Source organism: Podarcis liolepis, assembly GCF_965112155.1.
Source record: "Podarcis liolepis genome assembly, contig: HAP1_SCAFFOLD_8, whole genome shotgun sequence".
NCBI classification, from domain to species: Eukaryota; Metazoa; Chordata; class Lepidosauria; order Squamata; family Lacertidae; genus Podarcis; species Podarcis liolepis.
The window spans coordinates 1853275-1870875 of NW_028148741.1; positions in this window are offsets into that span (position 1 = coordinate 1853275).

Genomic DNA, 17601 nt, shown 5'->3' on the forward strand with positions numbered 1-17601 from the left:
AGCCCTCAAAAACTTAACCGGCAGAAATATTTTTTTGAAAAAATCCCTAAGCCCCGGGGTCACAATTTCAGCAAAAATCTGACTTTTGGCAATTCACTCAAAAATGGTGCCAAAAGCTTGAAAATGCTCCCCTGAAAGCTTTGGTGATGGAAACAGAAAGCTTTTTATCACAGGGCAAGAAATCAGCCCTCAAAAACTTAACCGGCAGAAATTTTTTTTTTGAAAAAATCCCTAAGCCCCGGGGTCACAATTTCAGCAAAAATCTGACTTTTGGCAATTCACTCAAAAATGGTGCCAAAAGCTTGAAAAGGCTCCCCTGAAAGCTTTGGTGATGGAAACAGAAGTCTTTTTATCACAGGACAAGAAATCAGCCCTCAACAACTTAACCGGCAGAAAATATTTTTTTGAAAAAATCCCTAAGCCCCGGGGTCACAATTTCAGCAAAAATCTGACTTTTGGCAATTCACTCAAAAGTGGTGTCAAAAGCTTGAAAATGCTCTCCTGAAAGGTTTGGCACTCGAAACAGAAGGCTTTTTATCACAGGACAAGAAATCAGCCCTCAAAAACTTAACCAGCAGAAAATATTTTTTTGAAAAAATCCCTAAGCCCCGGGGTCACAATTTCAGCAAAAATCTGACTTTTGGCAATTCACTCAAAAATGGTGCCAAAAGCTTGAAAATGCTCTCCTGAAAGGTTTGGCACTCGAAACAGAAGGCTTTTTATCACAGGACAAGAAATCAGCCATCAAAAACTTAACCGGCAGAAAATATTTTTTTGAACAATTTCAGCAAAAATATGACTTTTGGCAATTCACTCAAAAATGGTGCCAAAAGCCTGAAAATGCTCTCCTGAAAGGTTTGGCACTCGAAACAGAAGGCTTTTTATCACAGGACAAGAAATCAGCCCTCAAAAACTTAACAGGCAGAAAATATTTTTTTGAAAAAATCCCTAAGCCCCCGGGTCACAATTTCAGCAAAAATCTGACTTTTGGCAATTCACTCAAAAATGGTGCCAAAAGCTTGAAAATGCTCCCCTGAAAGCTTTGGCGATGGAAACAGAAGGCTTTTTATCACAGGACAAGAAATCAGCCCTCAAAAACTTAACCGGCAGAAAATATTTTTTTGAAAAAATCCCAAAGCCCCGGGGTCACAATTTCAGCAAAAATCTGACTTTTGGCAATTCACTCAAAAATGGTGCCCAAAGCCTGAAAATGCTCTCCTGAAAGGTTTGCACTCGAAACAGAAGGCTTTTTATCACAGGACAAGAAATCAGCCCTCAAAAACTTAACCGGCAGAAAATATTTTTTTGAACAATTTCAGCAAAAATCTGACTTTTGGCAATTCACTAAAAAATGGTGCCAAAAGCCTGAAAATGCTCTCCTGAAAGGTTTGGCACTCGAAACAGAAGGCTTTTTATCACAGGACAAGAAATCAGCCTTCAAAAACTTAACCGGCAGAAAATATTTTTTTGAAAAAATCCCTAAGCCCCGGGGTCACAATTTCAGCAAAAATCTGACTTTTGGCAATTCACTCAAAAATGGTGCCAAAAGCTTGAAAAGGCTCCCCTGAAAGCTTTGGTGATGGAAACAGAAGTCTTTTTATCACAGGACAAGAAATCAGCCCTCAACAACTTAACCGGCAGAAAATATTTTTTTGAAAAAATCCCTAAGCCCCGGGGTCACAATTTCAGCAAAAATCTGACTTTTGGCAATTCACTCAAAAGTGGTGTCAAAAGCTTGAAAATGCTCTCCTGAAAGGTTTGGCACTCGAAACAGAAGGCTTTTTATCACAGGACAAGAAATCAGCCCTCAAAAACTTAACCGGCAGAAAATATTTTTTTGAAAAAATCCCTAAGCCCCGGGGTCACAATTTCAGCAAAAATCTGACTTTTGGCAATTCACTCAAAAATGGTGCCAAAAGCTTGAAAATGCTCTCCTGAAAGGTTTGGCACTCGAAACAGAAGGCTTTTTATCACAGGACAAGAAATCAGCCATCAAAAACTTAACCGGCAGAAAATATTTTTTTGAACAATTTCAGCAAAAATATGACTTTTGGCAATTCACTCAAAAATGGTGCCAAAAGCCTGAAAATGCTCTCCTGAAAGGTTTGGCACTCGAAACAGAAGGCTTTTTATCACAGGACAAGAAATCAGCCCTCAAAAACTTAACAGGCAGAAAATATTTTTTTGAAAAAATCCCTAAGCCCCCGGGTCACAATTTCAGCAAAAATCTGACTTTTGGCAATTCACTCAAAAATGGTGCCAAAAGCTTGAAAATGCTCCCCTGAAAGCTTTGGCGATGGAAACAGAAGGCTTTTTATCACAGGACAAGAAATCAGCCCTCAAAAACTTAACCGGCAGAAAATATTTTTTTGAAAAAATCCCAAAGCCCCGGGGTCACAATTTCAGCAAAAATCTGACTTTTGGCAATTCACTCAAAAATGGTGCCCAAAGCCTGAAAATGCTCTCCTGAAAGGTTTGCACTCGAAACAGAAGGCTTTTTATCACAGGACAAGAAATCAGCCCTCAAAAACTTAACCGGCAGAAAATATTTTTTTGAACAATTTCAGCAAAAATCTGATTTTTGGCAATTCACTAAAAAATGGTGCCAAAAGCCTGAAAATGCTCTCCTGAAAGGTTTGGCACTCGAAACAGAAGGCTTTTTATCACAGGACAAGAAATCAGCCTTCAAAAACTTAACCGGCAGAAAATATTTTTTTGAAAAAATCCCTAAGCCCCGGGGTCACAATTTCAGCAAAAATCTGACTTTTGGCAATTCACTCAAAAATGGTGCCAAAAGCTTGAAAATGCTCCCCTGAAAGCTTTGGCGATGGAAACAGAAGTCTTTTTATCACAGGACAAGAAATCAGCCCTCAAAAACTTAACCAGCAGAAAATATTTTTTTGAAAAAATCCCTAAGCCCCGGGGTCACAATTTCAGCAAAAATCTGACTTTTGGCAATTCACTCAAAAATGGTGCCAAAAGCTTGAAAATGCTCTCCTGAAAGCTTTGGCACTCGAAACAGAAGGCTTTTTATCACAGGACAAGAAATCAGCCCTCAAAAACGTAACCGGCAGAAAATAGTTTTTTGAACAATTTCAGCAAAAATCTGACTTTTGGCAATTCACTCAAAAATGGTGCCAAAAGCCTGAAAATGCTCTCCTGAAAGGTTTGGTACTCGAAACAAAAGGCTTTTTATCACAGAACAAGAAATCAGCCCTCAAAAACTTTACCGGCAGAAAATATTTTTTTGAAAAAATCCCTAAGCCCCGTGGTCACAATTTCAGCAAAAATCTGACTTTTGGCAATTCACTCAAAAATGGTGCCAAAAGCTTGAAAATGCTCTCCTGAAAGGTTTGGCACTCGAAACAGAAGGCTTTTTATCACAGGACAAGAAATCCGCCCTCAAAAACTTAACCGGCAAAAAATATTTTTTTGAAAAAATCCCTAAGCCCCGGGGTCACAATTTCAGCAAAAATCTGACTTTTGCCAATTCACTCAAAAATGGTGCCAAAAGCTTGAAAATGCTCCCCTGAAAGCTTTGGCGATGGAAACAGAAGTCTTTTTATCACAGGACAAGAAATCAGCCCTCAAAAACTTAACCAGCAGAAAATATTTTTTTGAAAAAATCCCTAAGCCCCGGGGTCACAATTTCAGCAAAAATCTGACTTTTGGCAATTCACTCAAAAATGGTGCCAAAAGCTTGAAAATGCTCTCCTGAAAGCTTTGGCACTCGAAACAGAAGGCTTTTTATCACAGGACAAGAAATCAGCCCTCAAAAACTTAACCGGCAGAAAATATTATTTTGAACAATTTCAGCAAAAATCTGACTTTTGGCAATTCATTCAAAAATGGTGCCAAAAGCCTGAAAATGCTCTCCTGAAAGGTTTGGCCCTCGAAACAGAAGGCTTTTTATCACAGGACAAGAAATCAGCCCTCAAAAACTTAACCGGCATAAAATATTTTTTTGAAAAAGTCCCTAATCCCCAGGGTCACAATTTCAGCAAAAATCTGACTTTTGGCAATTCACTCAAAAATGGTGCCAAAAGCTTGAAAATCCTCTCCTGAAAGGTTTGGCACTCGAAACAAAAGGCTTTTTATCACAGGACAAGAAATCAGCCCTCAAAAACGTAACCGGCAGAAAATATTTTTTTGAACTATTTCAGCAAATATCTGACTTTTGGCAATTCACTCAAAAATGGTGCCAAAAGCCTGAAAATGCTCTCCTGAAAGGTTTGGTACTCGAAACAGAAGGCGTTTTATCACAGAACAAGAAATCAGCCCTCAAAAACTTAACCGGCAGAAATTTTTTTTTGAAAAAATCCCTAAGCCCCGGGGTCACAATTTCAGCAAAAATCTGACTTTTGGCAATTCACTCAAAAATGGTGCCAAAAGCTTGAAAATGCTCCCCTGAAAGCTTTGGCGATGGAAACAGAAGGTTTTTTTTCAAAGGAAAATAAATCAGCCCTCAAAAACCTAAGCGGCAGAAAATATTTTTTTGAAAAAATCCCTAAGCCCCGGGGTCACAATATCAGCAAAAATCTGACTTTTGGCAATTCACTCAAAAATGGTGCCAAAAGCTTGAAAATGCTCCCCTGAAAGCTTTGGCGATGGAAACAGAAGTTTTTTTTTCAAAGGAAAATAAATCAGCCCTCAAAAACCTAAGCGGCAGAAAATATTTTTTTGAAAAAATCCCTAAGCCCCGGGGTCACAATATCAGCAAAAATCTGACTTTTGGCAATTCACTCAAAAATGGTGCCAAAAGCCTGAAAAAGCTCTCCTGAAAGATTTGGCGCTCGAAACAGAAGGCTTTTTATCACAGGACAAGAAATCAGCCCTCAAAAACTTAACTGGCAGAAAATACTTTTTTGAAAAAATCCCTAAGCCCCGGGGTCACAATTTCAGCAAAAATCTGACTTTTGGTAATTCACTCAAAAATGGTGCCAAAAGCTTGAAAATGCTCTCCTGAAAGGTTTGGCACTCGAAACAGAAGGCTTTTTATCACAGGACAAGAAATCAGCCCTCAAAAACGTCACCGGCAGAAAATATTTTTTTGAAAAAATCCCTAAGCCCCGGGGTCACAATTTCAGCAAAAATCTGACTTTTGGCAATTCACTCAAAAATGGTGCCAAAAGCTTGAAAATGCTCTTCTGAAAGGTTTGGCACTCGAAACAGAAGGCTTTTTATCACAGGACAAGAAATCAGCCCTCAAAAACTTAACCGGCAGAAAATATTTTTTTGAACAATTTCAGCAAAAATCTCACTTTTGGGAATTCACTCAAAAATGGTGCCAAAAGCCTGAAAAAGCTCTCCTGAAAGATTTGGCACTCGAAACAGAAGGCTTTTTATCACAGGACAAGAAATCAGCCCTCAAAAACTTAACTGGCAGAAAATACTTTTTTGAAAAAATCCCTAAGCCCCGGGGTCACAATTTCAGCAAAAATCTGACTTTTGGTAATTCACTCAAAAATGGTGCCAAAAGCTTGAAAATGCTCTCCTGAAAGGTTTGGCACTCGAAACAGAAGGCTTTTTATCACAGGACAAGAAATCAGCCCTCAAAAACGTCACCGGCAGAAAATATTTTTTTGAAAAAATCCCTAAGCCCCGGGGTCACAATTTCAGCAAAAATCTGACTTTTGGCAATTCACTCAAAAATGGTGCCAAAAGCTTGAAAATGCTCTTCTGAAAGGTTTGGCACTCGAAACAGAAGGCTTTTTATCACAGGACAAGAAATCAGCCCTCAAAAACGTAACCGGCAGAAAATATTTTTTTGAACAATTTCAGCAAAAATCTGACTTTTGGCAATTCACTCAAAAATGGTGCCAAAAGCTTGAAAATGCTCTCCTGAAAGGTTTGGCACTCGAAACAGAAGGCTTTTTATCACAGGACAAGAAATCAGCCCTCAAAAACGTAACCGGCAGAAAATATTTTTTTGAACAATTTCAGCAAAAATCTGACTTTTGGGAATTCACTCAAAAATGGTGCCAAAAGCCTGAAAATGCTCTCCTGAAAGGTTTGGTACTCGAAAGAGAAGGCTTTTTATCACAGAACAAGAAATCAGCCCTCAAAAACTTAACCGGCAGAAATATTTTTTTGAAAAAATCCCTAAGCCCCGGGGTCAGAATTTCAGCAAAAATCTGACTTTTGGCAATTCACTCAAAAATGGTGCCAAAAGCTTGAAAATGCTCTCCTGAAAGCTTTGGCACTCGAAACAGAAGGCTTTTTATCACAGGACAAGAAATCAGCCCTCAAAAACGTAACCGGCAGAAAATAGTTTTTTGAACAATTTCAGCAAAAATCTGACTTTTGGCAATTCACTCAAAAATGGTGCCAAAAGCCTGAAAATGCTCTCCTGAAAGGTTTGGTACTCGAAACAGAAGGCTTTTTATCACAGAACAAGAAATCAGCCCTCAAAAACTTAACCGGCAGAAAATATTTTTTTGAAAAAATCCCTAAGCCCCGGGGTCACAATTTCAGCAAAAATCTGACTTTTGGCAATTCACTCAAAAGTGGTGTCAAAAGCTTGAAAATGCTCTCCTGAAAGGTTTGGCACTCGAAACAGAAGGCTTTTTATCACAGGACAAGAAATCAGCCCTCAAAAACTTAACCGGCAGAAAATATTTTTTTTGAAAAAATCCCTAAGCCCCGGGGTCACAATTTCAGCAAAAATCTGACTTTTGGCAATTCACTCAAAAATGGTGCCAAAAGCTTGAAAATGCTCTCCTGAAAGGTTTGGCACTCGAAACAGAAGGCTTTTTATCACAGGACAAGAAATCAGCCCTCAAAAACTTAACCGGCAAAAAATATTTTTTTGAAAAAATCCCTAAGCCCCGGGGTCACAATTTCAGCAAAAATCTGACTTTTGCCAATTCTCTCAAAAATGGTGCCAAAAGCTTGAAAATGCTCCCCTGAAAGCTTTGGCGATGGAAACAGAAGTCTTTTTATCACAGGACAAGAAATCAGCCCTCAAAAACTTAACCAGCAGAAAATATTTTTTTGAAAAAATCCCTAAGCCCCGGGGTCACAATTTCAGCAAAAATCTGACTTTTGGCAATTCACTCAAAAATGGTGCCAAAAGCTTGAAAATGCTCTCCTGAAAGCTTTGGCACTCGAAACAGAAGTCTTTTTATCACAGGACAAGAAATCAGCCCTCAAAAACGTAACCGGCAGAAAATAGTTTTTTGAACAATTTCAGCAAAAATCTGACTTTTGGCAATTCACTCAAAAATGGTGCCAAAAGCCTGAAAATGCTCTCCTGAAAGGTTTGGTACTCGAAACAGAAGGCTTTTTATCACAGGACAAGAAATCAGCCCTCAAAAACTTAACCGGCAGAAAATATTTTTTTGAAAAAATCCCTAAGCCCCGGGGTCACAATTTCAGCAAAAATCTGACTTTTGGCAATTCACTCAAAAATGGTGCCAAAAGCCTGAAAATGCTCTCCTGAAAGGTTTGCACTCGAAACAGAAGGCTTTTTATCACACGACAAGAAATCAGCCCTCAAAAACTTAACCGGCAGAAAATATTTTTTTGAAAAAATCCCTAAGCCCCGGGGTCACAATTTCAGCAAAAATCTGACTTTTGGCAATTCACTCAAAAATGGTGCCAAAAGCTTGAAAATGCTCTCCTGAAAGGTTTGGCACTCGAAACAGAAGGCTTTTTATCACAGGACAAGAAATCAGCCCTCAAAAACTTAACCGGCAGAAAATATTATTTTGAACAATTTCAGCAAAAATCTGACTTTTGGCAATTCATTCAAAAATGGTGCCAAAAGCCTGAAAATGCTCTCCTGAAAGGTTTGGCACTCGAAACAGAAGGCTTTTTATCACAGGACAAGAAATCAGCCCTCAAAAACTTAACCGGCATAAAATATTTTTTTGAAAAAGTCCCTAATCCCCAGGGTCACAATTTCAGCAAAAATCTGACTTTTGGCAATTCACTCAAAAATGGTGCCAAAAGCTTGAAAATCCTCTCCTGAAAGGTTTGGCACTCGAAACAAAAGGCTTTTTATCACAGGACAAGAAATCAGCCCTCAAAAACGTAACCGGCAGAAAATATTTTTTTGAACTATTTCAGCAAAAATCTGACTTTTGGCAATTCACTCAAAAATGGTGCCAAAAGCCTGAAAATGCTCTCCTGAAAGGTTTGGTACTCGAAACAGAAGGCGTTTTATCACAGAACAAGAAATCAGCCCTCAAAAACTTAACCGGCAGAAATTTTTTTTTGAAAAAATCCCTAAGCCCCGGGGTCACAATTTCAGCAAAAATCTGACTTTTGGCAATTCATTCAAAAATGGTGCCAAAAGCCTGAAAATGCTCTCCTGAAAGGTTTGGCACTCGAAACAGAAGGCTTTTTATCACAGGACAAGAAATCAGCCCTCAAAAACTTAACCGGCAGAAAATATTTTTTTGAAAAAATCCCTAAGCCCCGGGGTCACAATTTCAGCAAAAATCTGACTTTTGGCAATTCACTCAAAAATGGTGCCAAAAGCTTGAAAATGCTCTCCTGAAAGGTTTGGCACTCGTAACAGAAGGCTTTTTATCACAGGACAAGAAATCAGCCCTCAAAAACGTCACCGGCAGAAAATATTTTTTTGAACAATTTCAGCAAAAATCTGACTTTTGGCAATTCACTCAAAAATGGTGCCAAAAGCCTGAAAATGCTCTCCTGAAAGGTTTGGCACTCGAAACAGAAGGCTTTTTATCACAGGACAAGAAATCAGCCCTCAAAAACTTAACCGGCAGAAAATATTTTTTTGAAAAAATCCCTAAGCCCCGGGGTCACAATTTCAGCAAAAATCTGACTTTTGGCAATTCACTCAAAAGTGGTTCCAAAAGGTTGAAAATGCTCTCCTGAAAGGTTTGGCACTCGAAACAGAAGGCTTTTTATCACAGGACAAGAAATCAGCCCTCAAAAACTTGACCGGCAGAAAATATTTTTTTGAACAATTTCAGCAAAAATCTGACTTTTGGCAATTCACTCAAAAATGGTGACAAAAGCCTGAAAATGCTCTCCTGAAAGGTTTGGCACTCGAAACAGAAGGCTTTTTATTACAGGACAAGAAATCAGCCCTCAAAAACTTAACCGGCAGAAAATATTTTTTTGAAAAAATCCCTAAGCCCCGGGGTCACAATATCAGCAAAAATCTGACTTTTGGCAATTCACTCAAAATGGTGCCAAAAGCCTGAAAAAGCTCTCCTGAAAGATTTGGCGCTCGAAACAGAAGGCTTTTTATCACAGGACAAGAAATCAGCCCTCAAAAACTTAACTGGCAGAAAATACTTTTTTGAAAAAATCCCTAAGCCCCGGGGTCACAATTTCAGCAAAAATCTGACTTTTGGTAATTCACTCAAAAATGGTGCCAAAAGCTTGAAAATGCTCTCCTGAAAGGTTTGGCACTCGAAACAGAAGGCTTTTTATCACAGGACAAGAAATCAGCCCTCAAAAACGTCACCGGCAGAAAATATTTTTTTGAAAAAATCCCTAAGCCCCGGGGTCACAATTTCAGCAAAAATCTGACTTTTGGCAATTCACTCAAAAATGGTGCCAAAAGCTTGAAAATGCTCTTCTGAAAGGTTTGGCACTCGAAACAGAAGGCTTTTTATCACAGGACAAGAAATCAGCCCTCAAAAACTTAACCGGCAGAAAATATTTTTTTGAACAATTTCAGCAAAAATCTGACTTTTGGCAATTCACTCAAAAATGGTGCCAAAAGCCTGAAAATGCTCTCCTGAAAGGTTTGGCACTCGAAACAGAAGGCTTTTTATCACAGGACAAGAAATCAGCCCTCAAAAACTTAACCGGCAGAAAATATTTTTTTGAAAAAATCCCTAAGCCCCGGGATCACAATTTCAGCAAAAATCTGACTTTTGGCAATTCACTCAAAAATGGTGCCAAAAGCTTGAAAATGCTCTCCTGAAAGGTTTGGCACTCGAAACAGAAGGCTTTTTATCACAGGACAAGAAATCAGCCCTCAAAAACGTAACCGGCAGAAAATATTTTTTTGAACAATTTCAGCAAAAATCTGACTTTTGGGAATTCACTCAAAAATGGTGCCAAAAGCCTGAAAATGCTCTCCTGAAAGGTTTGGTACTCGAAAGAGAAGGCTTTTTATCACAGAACAAGAAATCAGCCCTCAAAAACTTAACCGGCAGAAATATTTTTTTGAAAAAATCCCTAAGCCCCGGGGTCAGAATTTCAGCAAAAATCTGACTTTTGGCAATTCACTCAAAAATGGTGCCAAAAGCTTGAAAATGCTCTCCTGAAAGCTTTGGCACTCGAAACAGAAGGCTTTTTATCACAGGACAAGAAATCAGCCCTCAAAAACGTAACCGGCAGAAAATATTTTTTTGAACAATTTCAGCAAAAATCTGACTTTTGGCAATTCACTCAAAAATGGTGCCAAAAGCCTGAAAATGCTCTCCTGAAAGGTTTGGTACTCGAAACAGAAGGCTTTTTATCACAGAACAAGAAATCAGCCCTCAAAAACTTAACCGGCAGAAAATATTTTTTTGAAAAAATCCCTAAGCCCCGGGGTCACAATTTCAGCAAAAATCTGACTTTTGGCAATTCACTCAAAAGTGGTGTCAAAAGCTTGAAAATGCTCTCCTGAAAGGTTTGGCACTCGAAACAGAAGGCTTTTTATCACAGGACAAGAAATCAGCCCTCAAAAACTTAACCGGCAGAAAATATTTTTTTTGAAAAAATCCCTAAGCCCCGGGGTCACAATTTCAGCAAAAATCTGACTTTTGGCAATTCACTCAAAAATGGTGCCAAAAGCTTGAAAATGCTCTCCTGAAAGGTTTGGCACTCGAAACAGAAGGCTTTTTATCACAGGACAAGAAATCAGCCCTCAAAAACTTAACCGGCAAAAAATATTTTTTTGAAAAAATCCCTAAGCCCCGGGGTCACAATTTCAGCAAAAATCTGACTTTTGCCAATTCTCTCAAAAATGGTGCCAAAAGCTTGAAAATGCTCCCCTGAAAGCTTTGGCGATGGAAACAGAAGTCTTTTTATCACAGGACAAGAAATCAGCCCTCAAAAACTTAACCAGCAGAAAATATTTTTTTGAAAAAATCCCTAAGCCCCGGGGTCACAATTTCAGCAAAAATCTGACTTTTGGCAATTCACTCAAAAATGGTGCCAAAAGCTTGAAAATGCTCTCCTGAAAGGTTTGGCACTCGAAACAGAAGGCTTTTTATCACAGGACAAGAAATCAGCCCTCAAAAACGTCACCGGCAGAAAATATTTTTTTGAAAAAATCCCTAAGCCCCGGGGTCACAATTTCAGCAAAAATCTGACTTTTGGCAATTCACTCAAAAATGGTGCCAAAAGCTTGAAAATGCTCTTCTGAAAGGTTTGGCACTCGAAACAGAAGGCTTTTTATCACAGGACAAGAAATCAGCCCTCAAAAACTTAACCGGCAGAAAATATTTTTTTGAACAATTTCAGCAAAAATCTGACTTTTGGCAATTCACTCAAAAATGGTGCCAAAAGCCTGAAAATGCTCTCCTGAAAGGTTTGGCACTCGAAACAGAAGGCTTTTTATCACAGGACAAGAAATCAGCCCTCAAAAACTTAACCGGCAGAAAATATTTTTTTGAAAAAATCCCTAAGCCCCGGGATCACAATTTCAGCAAAAATCTGACTTTTGGCAATTCACTCAAAAATGGTGCCAAAAGCTTGAAAATGCTCTCCTGAAAGGTTTGGCACTCGAAACAGAAGGCTTTTTATCACAGGACAAGAAATCAGCCCTCAAAAACGTAACCGGCAGAAAATATTTTTTTGAACAATTTCAGCAAAAATCTGACTTTTGGGAATTCACTCAAAAATGGTGCCAAAAGCCTGAAAATGCTCTCCTGAAAGGTTTGGTACTCGAAAGAGAAGGCTTTTTATCACAGAACAAGAAATCAGCCCTCAAAAACTTAACCGGCAGAAATATTTTTTTGAAAAAATCCCTAAGCCCCGGGGTCAGAATTTCAGCAAAAATCTGACTTTTGGCAATTCACTCAAAAATGGTGCCAAAAGCTTGAAAATGCTCTCCTGAAAGCTTTGGCACTCGAAACAGAAGGCTTTTTATCACAGGACAAGAAATCAGCCCTCAAAAACGTAACCGGCAGAAAATAGTTTTTTGAACAATTTCAGCAAAAATCTGACTTTTGGCAATTCACTCAAAAATGGTGCCAAAAGCCTGAAAATGCTCTCCTGAAAGGTTTGGTACTCGAAACAGAAGGCTTTTTATCACAGAACAAGAAATCAGCCCTCAAAAACTTAACCGGCAGAAAATATTTTTTTGAAAAAATCCCTAAGCCCCGGGGTCACAATTTCAGCAAAAATCTGACTTTTGGCAATTCACTCAAAAGTGGTGTCAAAAGCTTGAAAATGCTCTCCTGAAAGGTTTGGCACTCGAAACAGAAGGCTTTTTATCACAGGACAAGAAATCAGCCCTCAAAAACTTAACCAGCAGAAAATATTTTTTTGAAAAAATCCCTAAGCCCCGGGGTCACAATTTCAGCAAAAATCTGACTTTTGGCAATTCACTCAAAAGTGGTGTCAAAAGCTTGAAAATGCTCTCCTGAAAGGTTTGGCACTCGAAACAGAAGTCTTTTTATCACAGGACAAGAAATCAGCCCTCAAAAACTTAACCAGCAGAAAATATTTTTTTGAAAAAATCCCTAAGCCCCGGGGTCACAATTTCAGCAAAAATCTGACTTTTGGCAATTCACTCAAAAATGGTGCCAAAAGCTTGAAAATGCTCTCCTGAAAGCTTTGGCACTCGAAACAGAAGGCTTTTTATCACAGGACAAGAAATCAGCCCTCAAAAACGTAACCGGCAGAAAATAGTTTTTTGAACAATTTCAGCAAAAATCTGACTTTTGGCAATTCACTCAAAAATGGTGCCAAAAGCCTGAAAATGCTCTCCTGAAAGGTTTGGTACTCGAAACAGAAGGCTTTTTATCACAGGACAAGAAATCAGCCCTCAAAAACTTAACCGGCAGAAAATATTTTTTTGAAAAAATCCCTAAGCCCCGGGGTCACAATTTCAGCAAAAATCTGACTTTTGGCAATTCACTCAAAAATGGTGCCAAAAGCCTGAAAATGCTCTCCTGAAAGGTTTGCACTCGAAACAGAAGGCTTTTTATCACACGACAAGAAATCAGCCCTCAAAAACTTAACCGGCAGAAAATATTTTTTTGAAAAAATCCCTAAGCCCCGGGGTCACAATTTCAGCAAAAATCTGACTTTTGGCAATTCACTCAAAAATGGTGCCAAAAGCTTGAAAATGCTCTCCTGAAAGGTTTGGCACTCGAAACAGAAGGCTTTTTATCACAGGACAAGAAATCAGCCCTCAAAAACTTAACCGGCAGAAAATATTATTTTGAACAATTTCAGCAAAAATCTGACTTTTGGCAATTCATTCAAAAATGGTGCCAAAAGCCTGAAAATGCTCTCCTGAAAGGTTTGGCACTCGAAACAGAAGGCTTTTTATCACAGGACAAGAAATCAGCCCTCAAAAACTTAACCGGCATAAAATATTTTTTTGAAAAAGTCCCTAATCCCCAGGGTCACAATTTCAGCAAAAATCTGACTTTTGGCAATTCACTCAAAAATGGTGCCAAAAGCTTGAAAATCCTCTCCTGAAAGGTTTGGCACTCGAAACAAAAGGCTTTTTATCACAGGACAAGAAATCAGCCCTCAAAAACGTAACCGGCAGAAAATATTTTTTTGAACTATTTCAGCAAAAATCTGACTTTTGGCAATTCACTCAAAAATGGTGCCAAAAGCCTGAAAATGCTCTCCTGAAAGGTTTGGTACTCGAAACAGAAGGCGTTTTATCACAGAACAAGAAATCAGCCCTCAAAAACTTAACCGGCAGAAAATATTTTTTTGAAAAAATCCCTAAGCCCCGGGGTCACAATTTCAGCAAAAATCTGACTTTTGGCAATTCACTCAAAAATGGTGCCAAAAGCTTGAAAATGCTCTCCTGAAAGGTTTGGCACTCGTAACAGAAGGCTTTTTATCACAGGACAAGAAATCAGCCCTCAAAAACGTCACCGGCAGAAAATATTTTTTTGAAAAAATCCCTAAGCCCCGGGGTCACAATTTCAGCAAAAATCTGACTTTTGGCAATTCACTCAAAAATGGTGCCAAAAGCTTGAAAATGCTCTTCTGAAAGGTTTGGCACTCGAAACAGAAGGCTTTTTATCACAGGACAAGAAATCAGCCCTCAAAAACTTAACCGGCAGAAAATATTTTTTTGAACAATTTCAGCAAAAATCTGACTTTTGGCAATTCACTCAAAAATGGTGCCAAAAGCCTGAAAATGCTCTCCTGAAAGGTTTGGCACTCGAAACAGAAGGCTTTTTATCACAGGACAAGAAATCAGCCCTCAAAAACTTAACCGGCAGAAAATATTTTTTTGAAAAAATCCCTAAGCCCCGGGGTCACAATTTCAGCAAAAATCTGACTTTTGGCAATTCACTCAAAAGTGGTTCCAAAAGGTTGAAAATGCTCTCCTGAAAGGTTTGGCACTCGAAACAGAAGGCTTTTTATCACAGGACAAGAAATCAGCCCTCAAAAACTTGACCGGCAGAAAATATTTTTTTGAACAATTTCAGCAAAAATCTGACTTTTGGCAATTCACTCAAAAATGGTGACAAAAGCCTGAAAATGCTCTCCTGAAAGGTTTGGCACTCGAAACAGAAGGCTTTTTATTACAGGACAAGAAATCAGCCCTCAAAAACTTAACCGGCAGAAAATATTTTTTTGAAAAAATCCCTAAGCCCCGGGGTCACAATATCAGCAAAAATCTGACTTTTGGCAATTCACTCAAAATGGTGCCAAAAGCCTGAAAAAGCTCTCCTGAAAGATTTGGCGCTCGAAACAGAAGGCTTTTTATCACAGGACAAGAAATCAGCCCTCAAAAACTTAACTGGCAGAAAATACTTTTTTGAAAAAATCCCTAAGCCCCGGGGTCACAATTTCAGCAAAAATCTGACTTTTGGTAATTCACTCAAAAATGGTGCCAAAAGCTTGAAAATGCTCTCCTGAAAGGTTTGGCACTCGAAACAGAAGGCTTTTTATCACAGGACAAGAAATCAGCCCTCAAAAACGTCACCGGCAGAAAATATTTTTTTGAAAAAATCCCTAAGCCCCGGGGTCACAATTTCAGCAAAAATCTGACTTTTGGCAATTCACTCAAAAATGGTGCCAAAAGCTTGAAAATGCTCTTCTGAAAGGTTTGGCACTCGAAACAGAAGGCTTTTTATCACAGGACAAGAAATCAGCCCTCAAAAACTTAACCGGCAGAAAATATTTTTTTGAACAATTTCAGCAAAAATCTGACTTTTGGCAATTCACTCAAAAATGGTGCCAAAAGCCTGAAAATGCTCTCCTGAAAGGTTTGGCACTCGAAACAGAAGGCTTTTTATCACAGGACAAGAAATCAGCCCTCAAAAACTTAACCGGCAGAAAATATTTTTTTGAAAAAATCCCTAAGCCCCGGGATCACAATTTCAGCAAAAATCTGACTTTTGGCAATTCACTCAAAAATGGTGCCAAAAGCTTGAAAATGCTCTCCTGAAAGGTTTGGCACTCGAAACAGAAGGCTTTTTATCACAGGACAAGAAATCAGCCCTCAAAAACGTAACCGGCAGAAAATATTTTTTTGAACAATTTCAGCAAAAATCTGACTTTTGGGAATTCACTCAAAAATGGTGCCAAAAGCCTGAAAATGCTCTCCTGAAAGGTTTGGTACTCGAAAGAGAAGGCTTTTTATCACAGAACAAGAAATCAGCCCTCAAAAACTTAACCGGCAGAAATATTTTTTTGAAAAAATCCCTAAGCCCCGGGGTCAGAATTTCAGCAAAAATCTGACTTTTGGCAATTCACTCAAAAATGGTGCCAAAAGCTTGAAAATGCTCTCCTGAAAGCTTTGGCACTCGAAACAGAAGGCTTTTTATCACAGGACAAGAAATCAGCCCTCAAAAACGTAACCGGCAGAAAATAGTTTTTTGAACAATTTCAGCAAAAATCTGACTTTTGGCAATTCACTCAAAAATGGTGCCAAAAGCCTGAAAATGCTCTCCTGAAAGGTTTGGTACTCGAAACAGAAGGCTTTTTATCACAGAACAAGAAATCAGCCCTCAAAAACTTAACCGGCAGAAAATATTTTTTTGAAAAAATCCCTAAGCCCCGGGGTCACAATTTCAGCAAAAATCTGACTTTTGGCAATTCACTCAAAAGTGGTGTCAAAAGCTTGAAAATGCTCTCCTGAAAGGTTTGGCACTCGAAACAGAAGGCTTTTTATCACAGGACAAGAAATCAGCCCTCAAAAACTTAACCGGCAGAAAATATTTTTTTTGAAAAAATCCCTAAGCCCCGGGGTCACAATTTCAGCAAAAATCTGACTTTTGGCAATTCACTCAAAAATGGTGCCAAAAGCTTGAAAATGCTCTCCTGAAAGGTTTGGCACTCGAAACAGAAGGCTTTTTATCACAGGACAAGAAATCAGCCCTCAAAAACTTAACCGGCAAAAAATATTTTTTTGAAAAAATCCCTAAGCCCCGGGGTCACAATTTCAGCAAAAATCTGACTTTTGCCAATTCTCTCAAAAATGGTGCCAAAAGCTTGAAAATGCTCCCCTGAAAGCTTTGGCGATGGAAACAGAAGTCTTTTTATCACAGGACAAGAAATCAGCCCTCAAAAACTTAACCAGCAGAAAATATTTTTTTGAAAAAATCCCTAAGCCCCGGGGTCACAATTTCAGCAAAAATCTGACTTTTGGCAATTCACTCAAAAATGGTGCCAAAAGCTTGAAAATGCTCTCCTGAAAGGTTTGGCACTCGAAACAGAAGGCTTTTTATCACAGGACAAGAAATCAGCCCTCAAAAACGTCACCGGCAGAAAATATTTTTTTGAAAAAATCCCTAAGCCCCGGGGTCACAATTTCAGCAAAAATCTGACTTTTGGCAATTCACTCAAAAATGGTGCCAAAAGCTTGAAAATGCTCTTCTGAAAGGTTTGGCACTCGAAACAGAAGGCTTTTTATCACAGGACAAGAAATCAGCCCTCAAAAACTTAACCGGCAGAAAATATTTTTTTGAACAATTTCAGCAAAAATCTGACTTTTGGCAATTCACTCAAAAATGGTGCCAAAAGCCTGAAAATGCTCTCCTGAAAGGTTTGGCACTCGAAACAGAAGGCTTTTTATCACAGGACAAGAAATCAGCCCTCAAAAACTTAACCGGCAGAAAATATTTTTTTGAAAAAATCCCTAAGCCCCGGGATCACAATTTCAGCAAAAATCTGACTTTTGGCAATTCACTCAAAAATGGTGCCAAAAGCTTGAAAATGCTCTCCTGAAAGGTTTGGCACTCGAAACAGAAGGCTTTTTATCACAGGACAAGAAATCAGCCCTCAAAAACGTAACCGGCAGAAAATATTTTTTTGAACAATTTCAGCAAAAATCTGACTTTTGGGAATTCACTCAAAAATGGTGCCAAAAGCCTGAAAATGCTCTCCTGAAAGGTTTGGTACTCGAAAGAGAAGGCTTTTTATCACAGAACAAGAAATCAGCCCTCAAAAACTTAACCGGCAGAAATATTT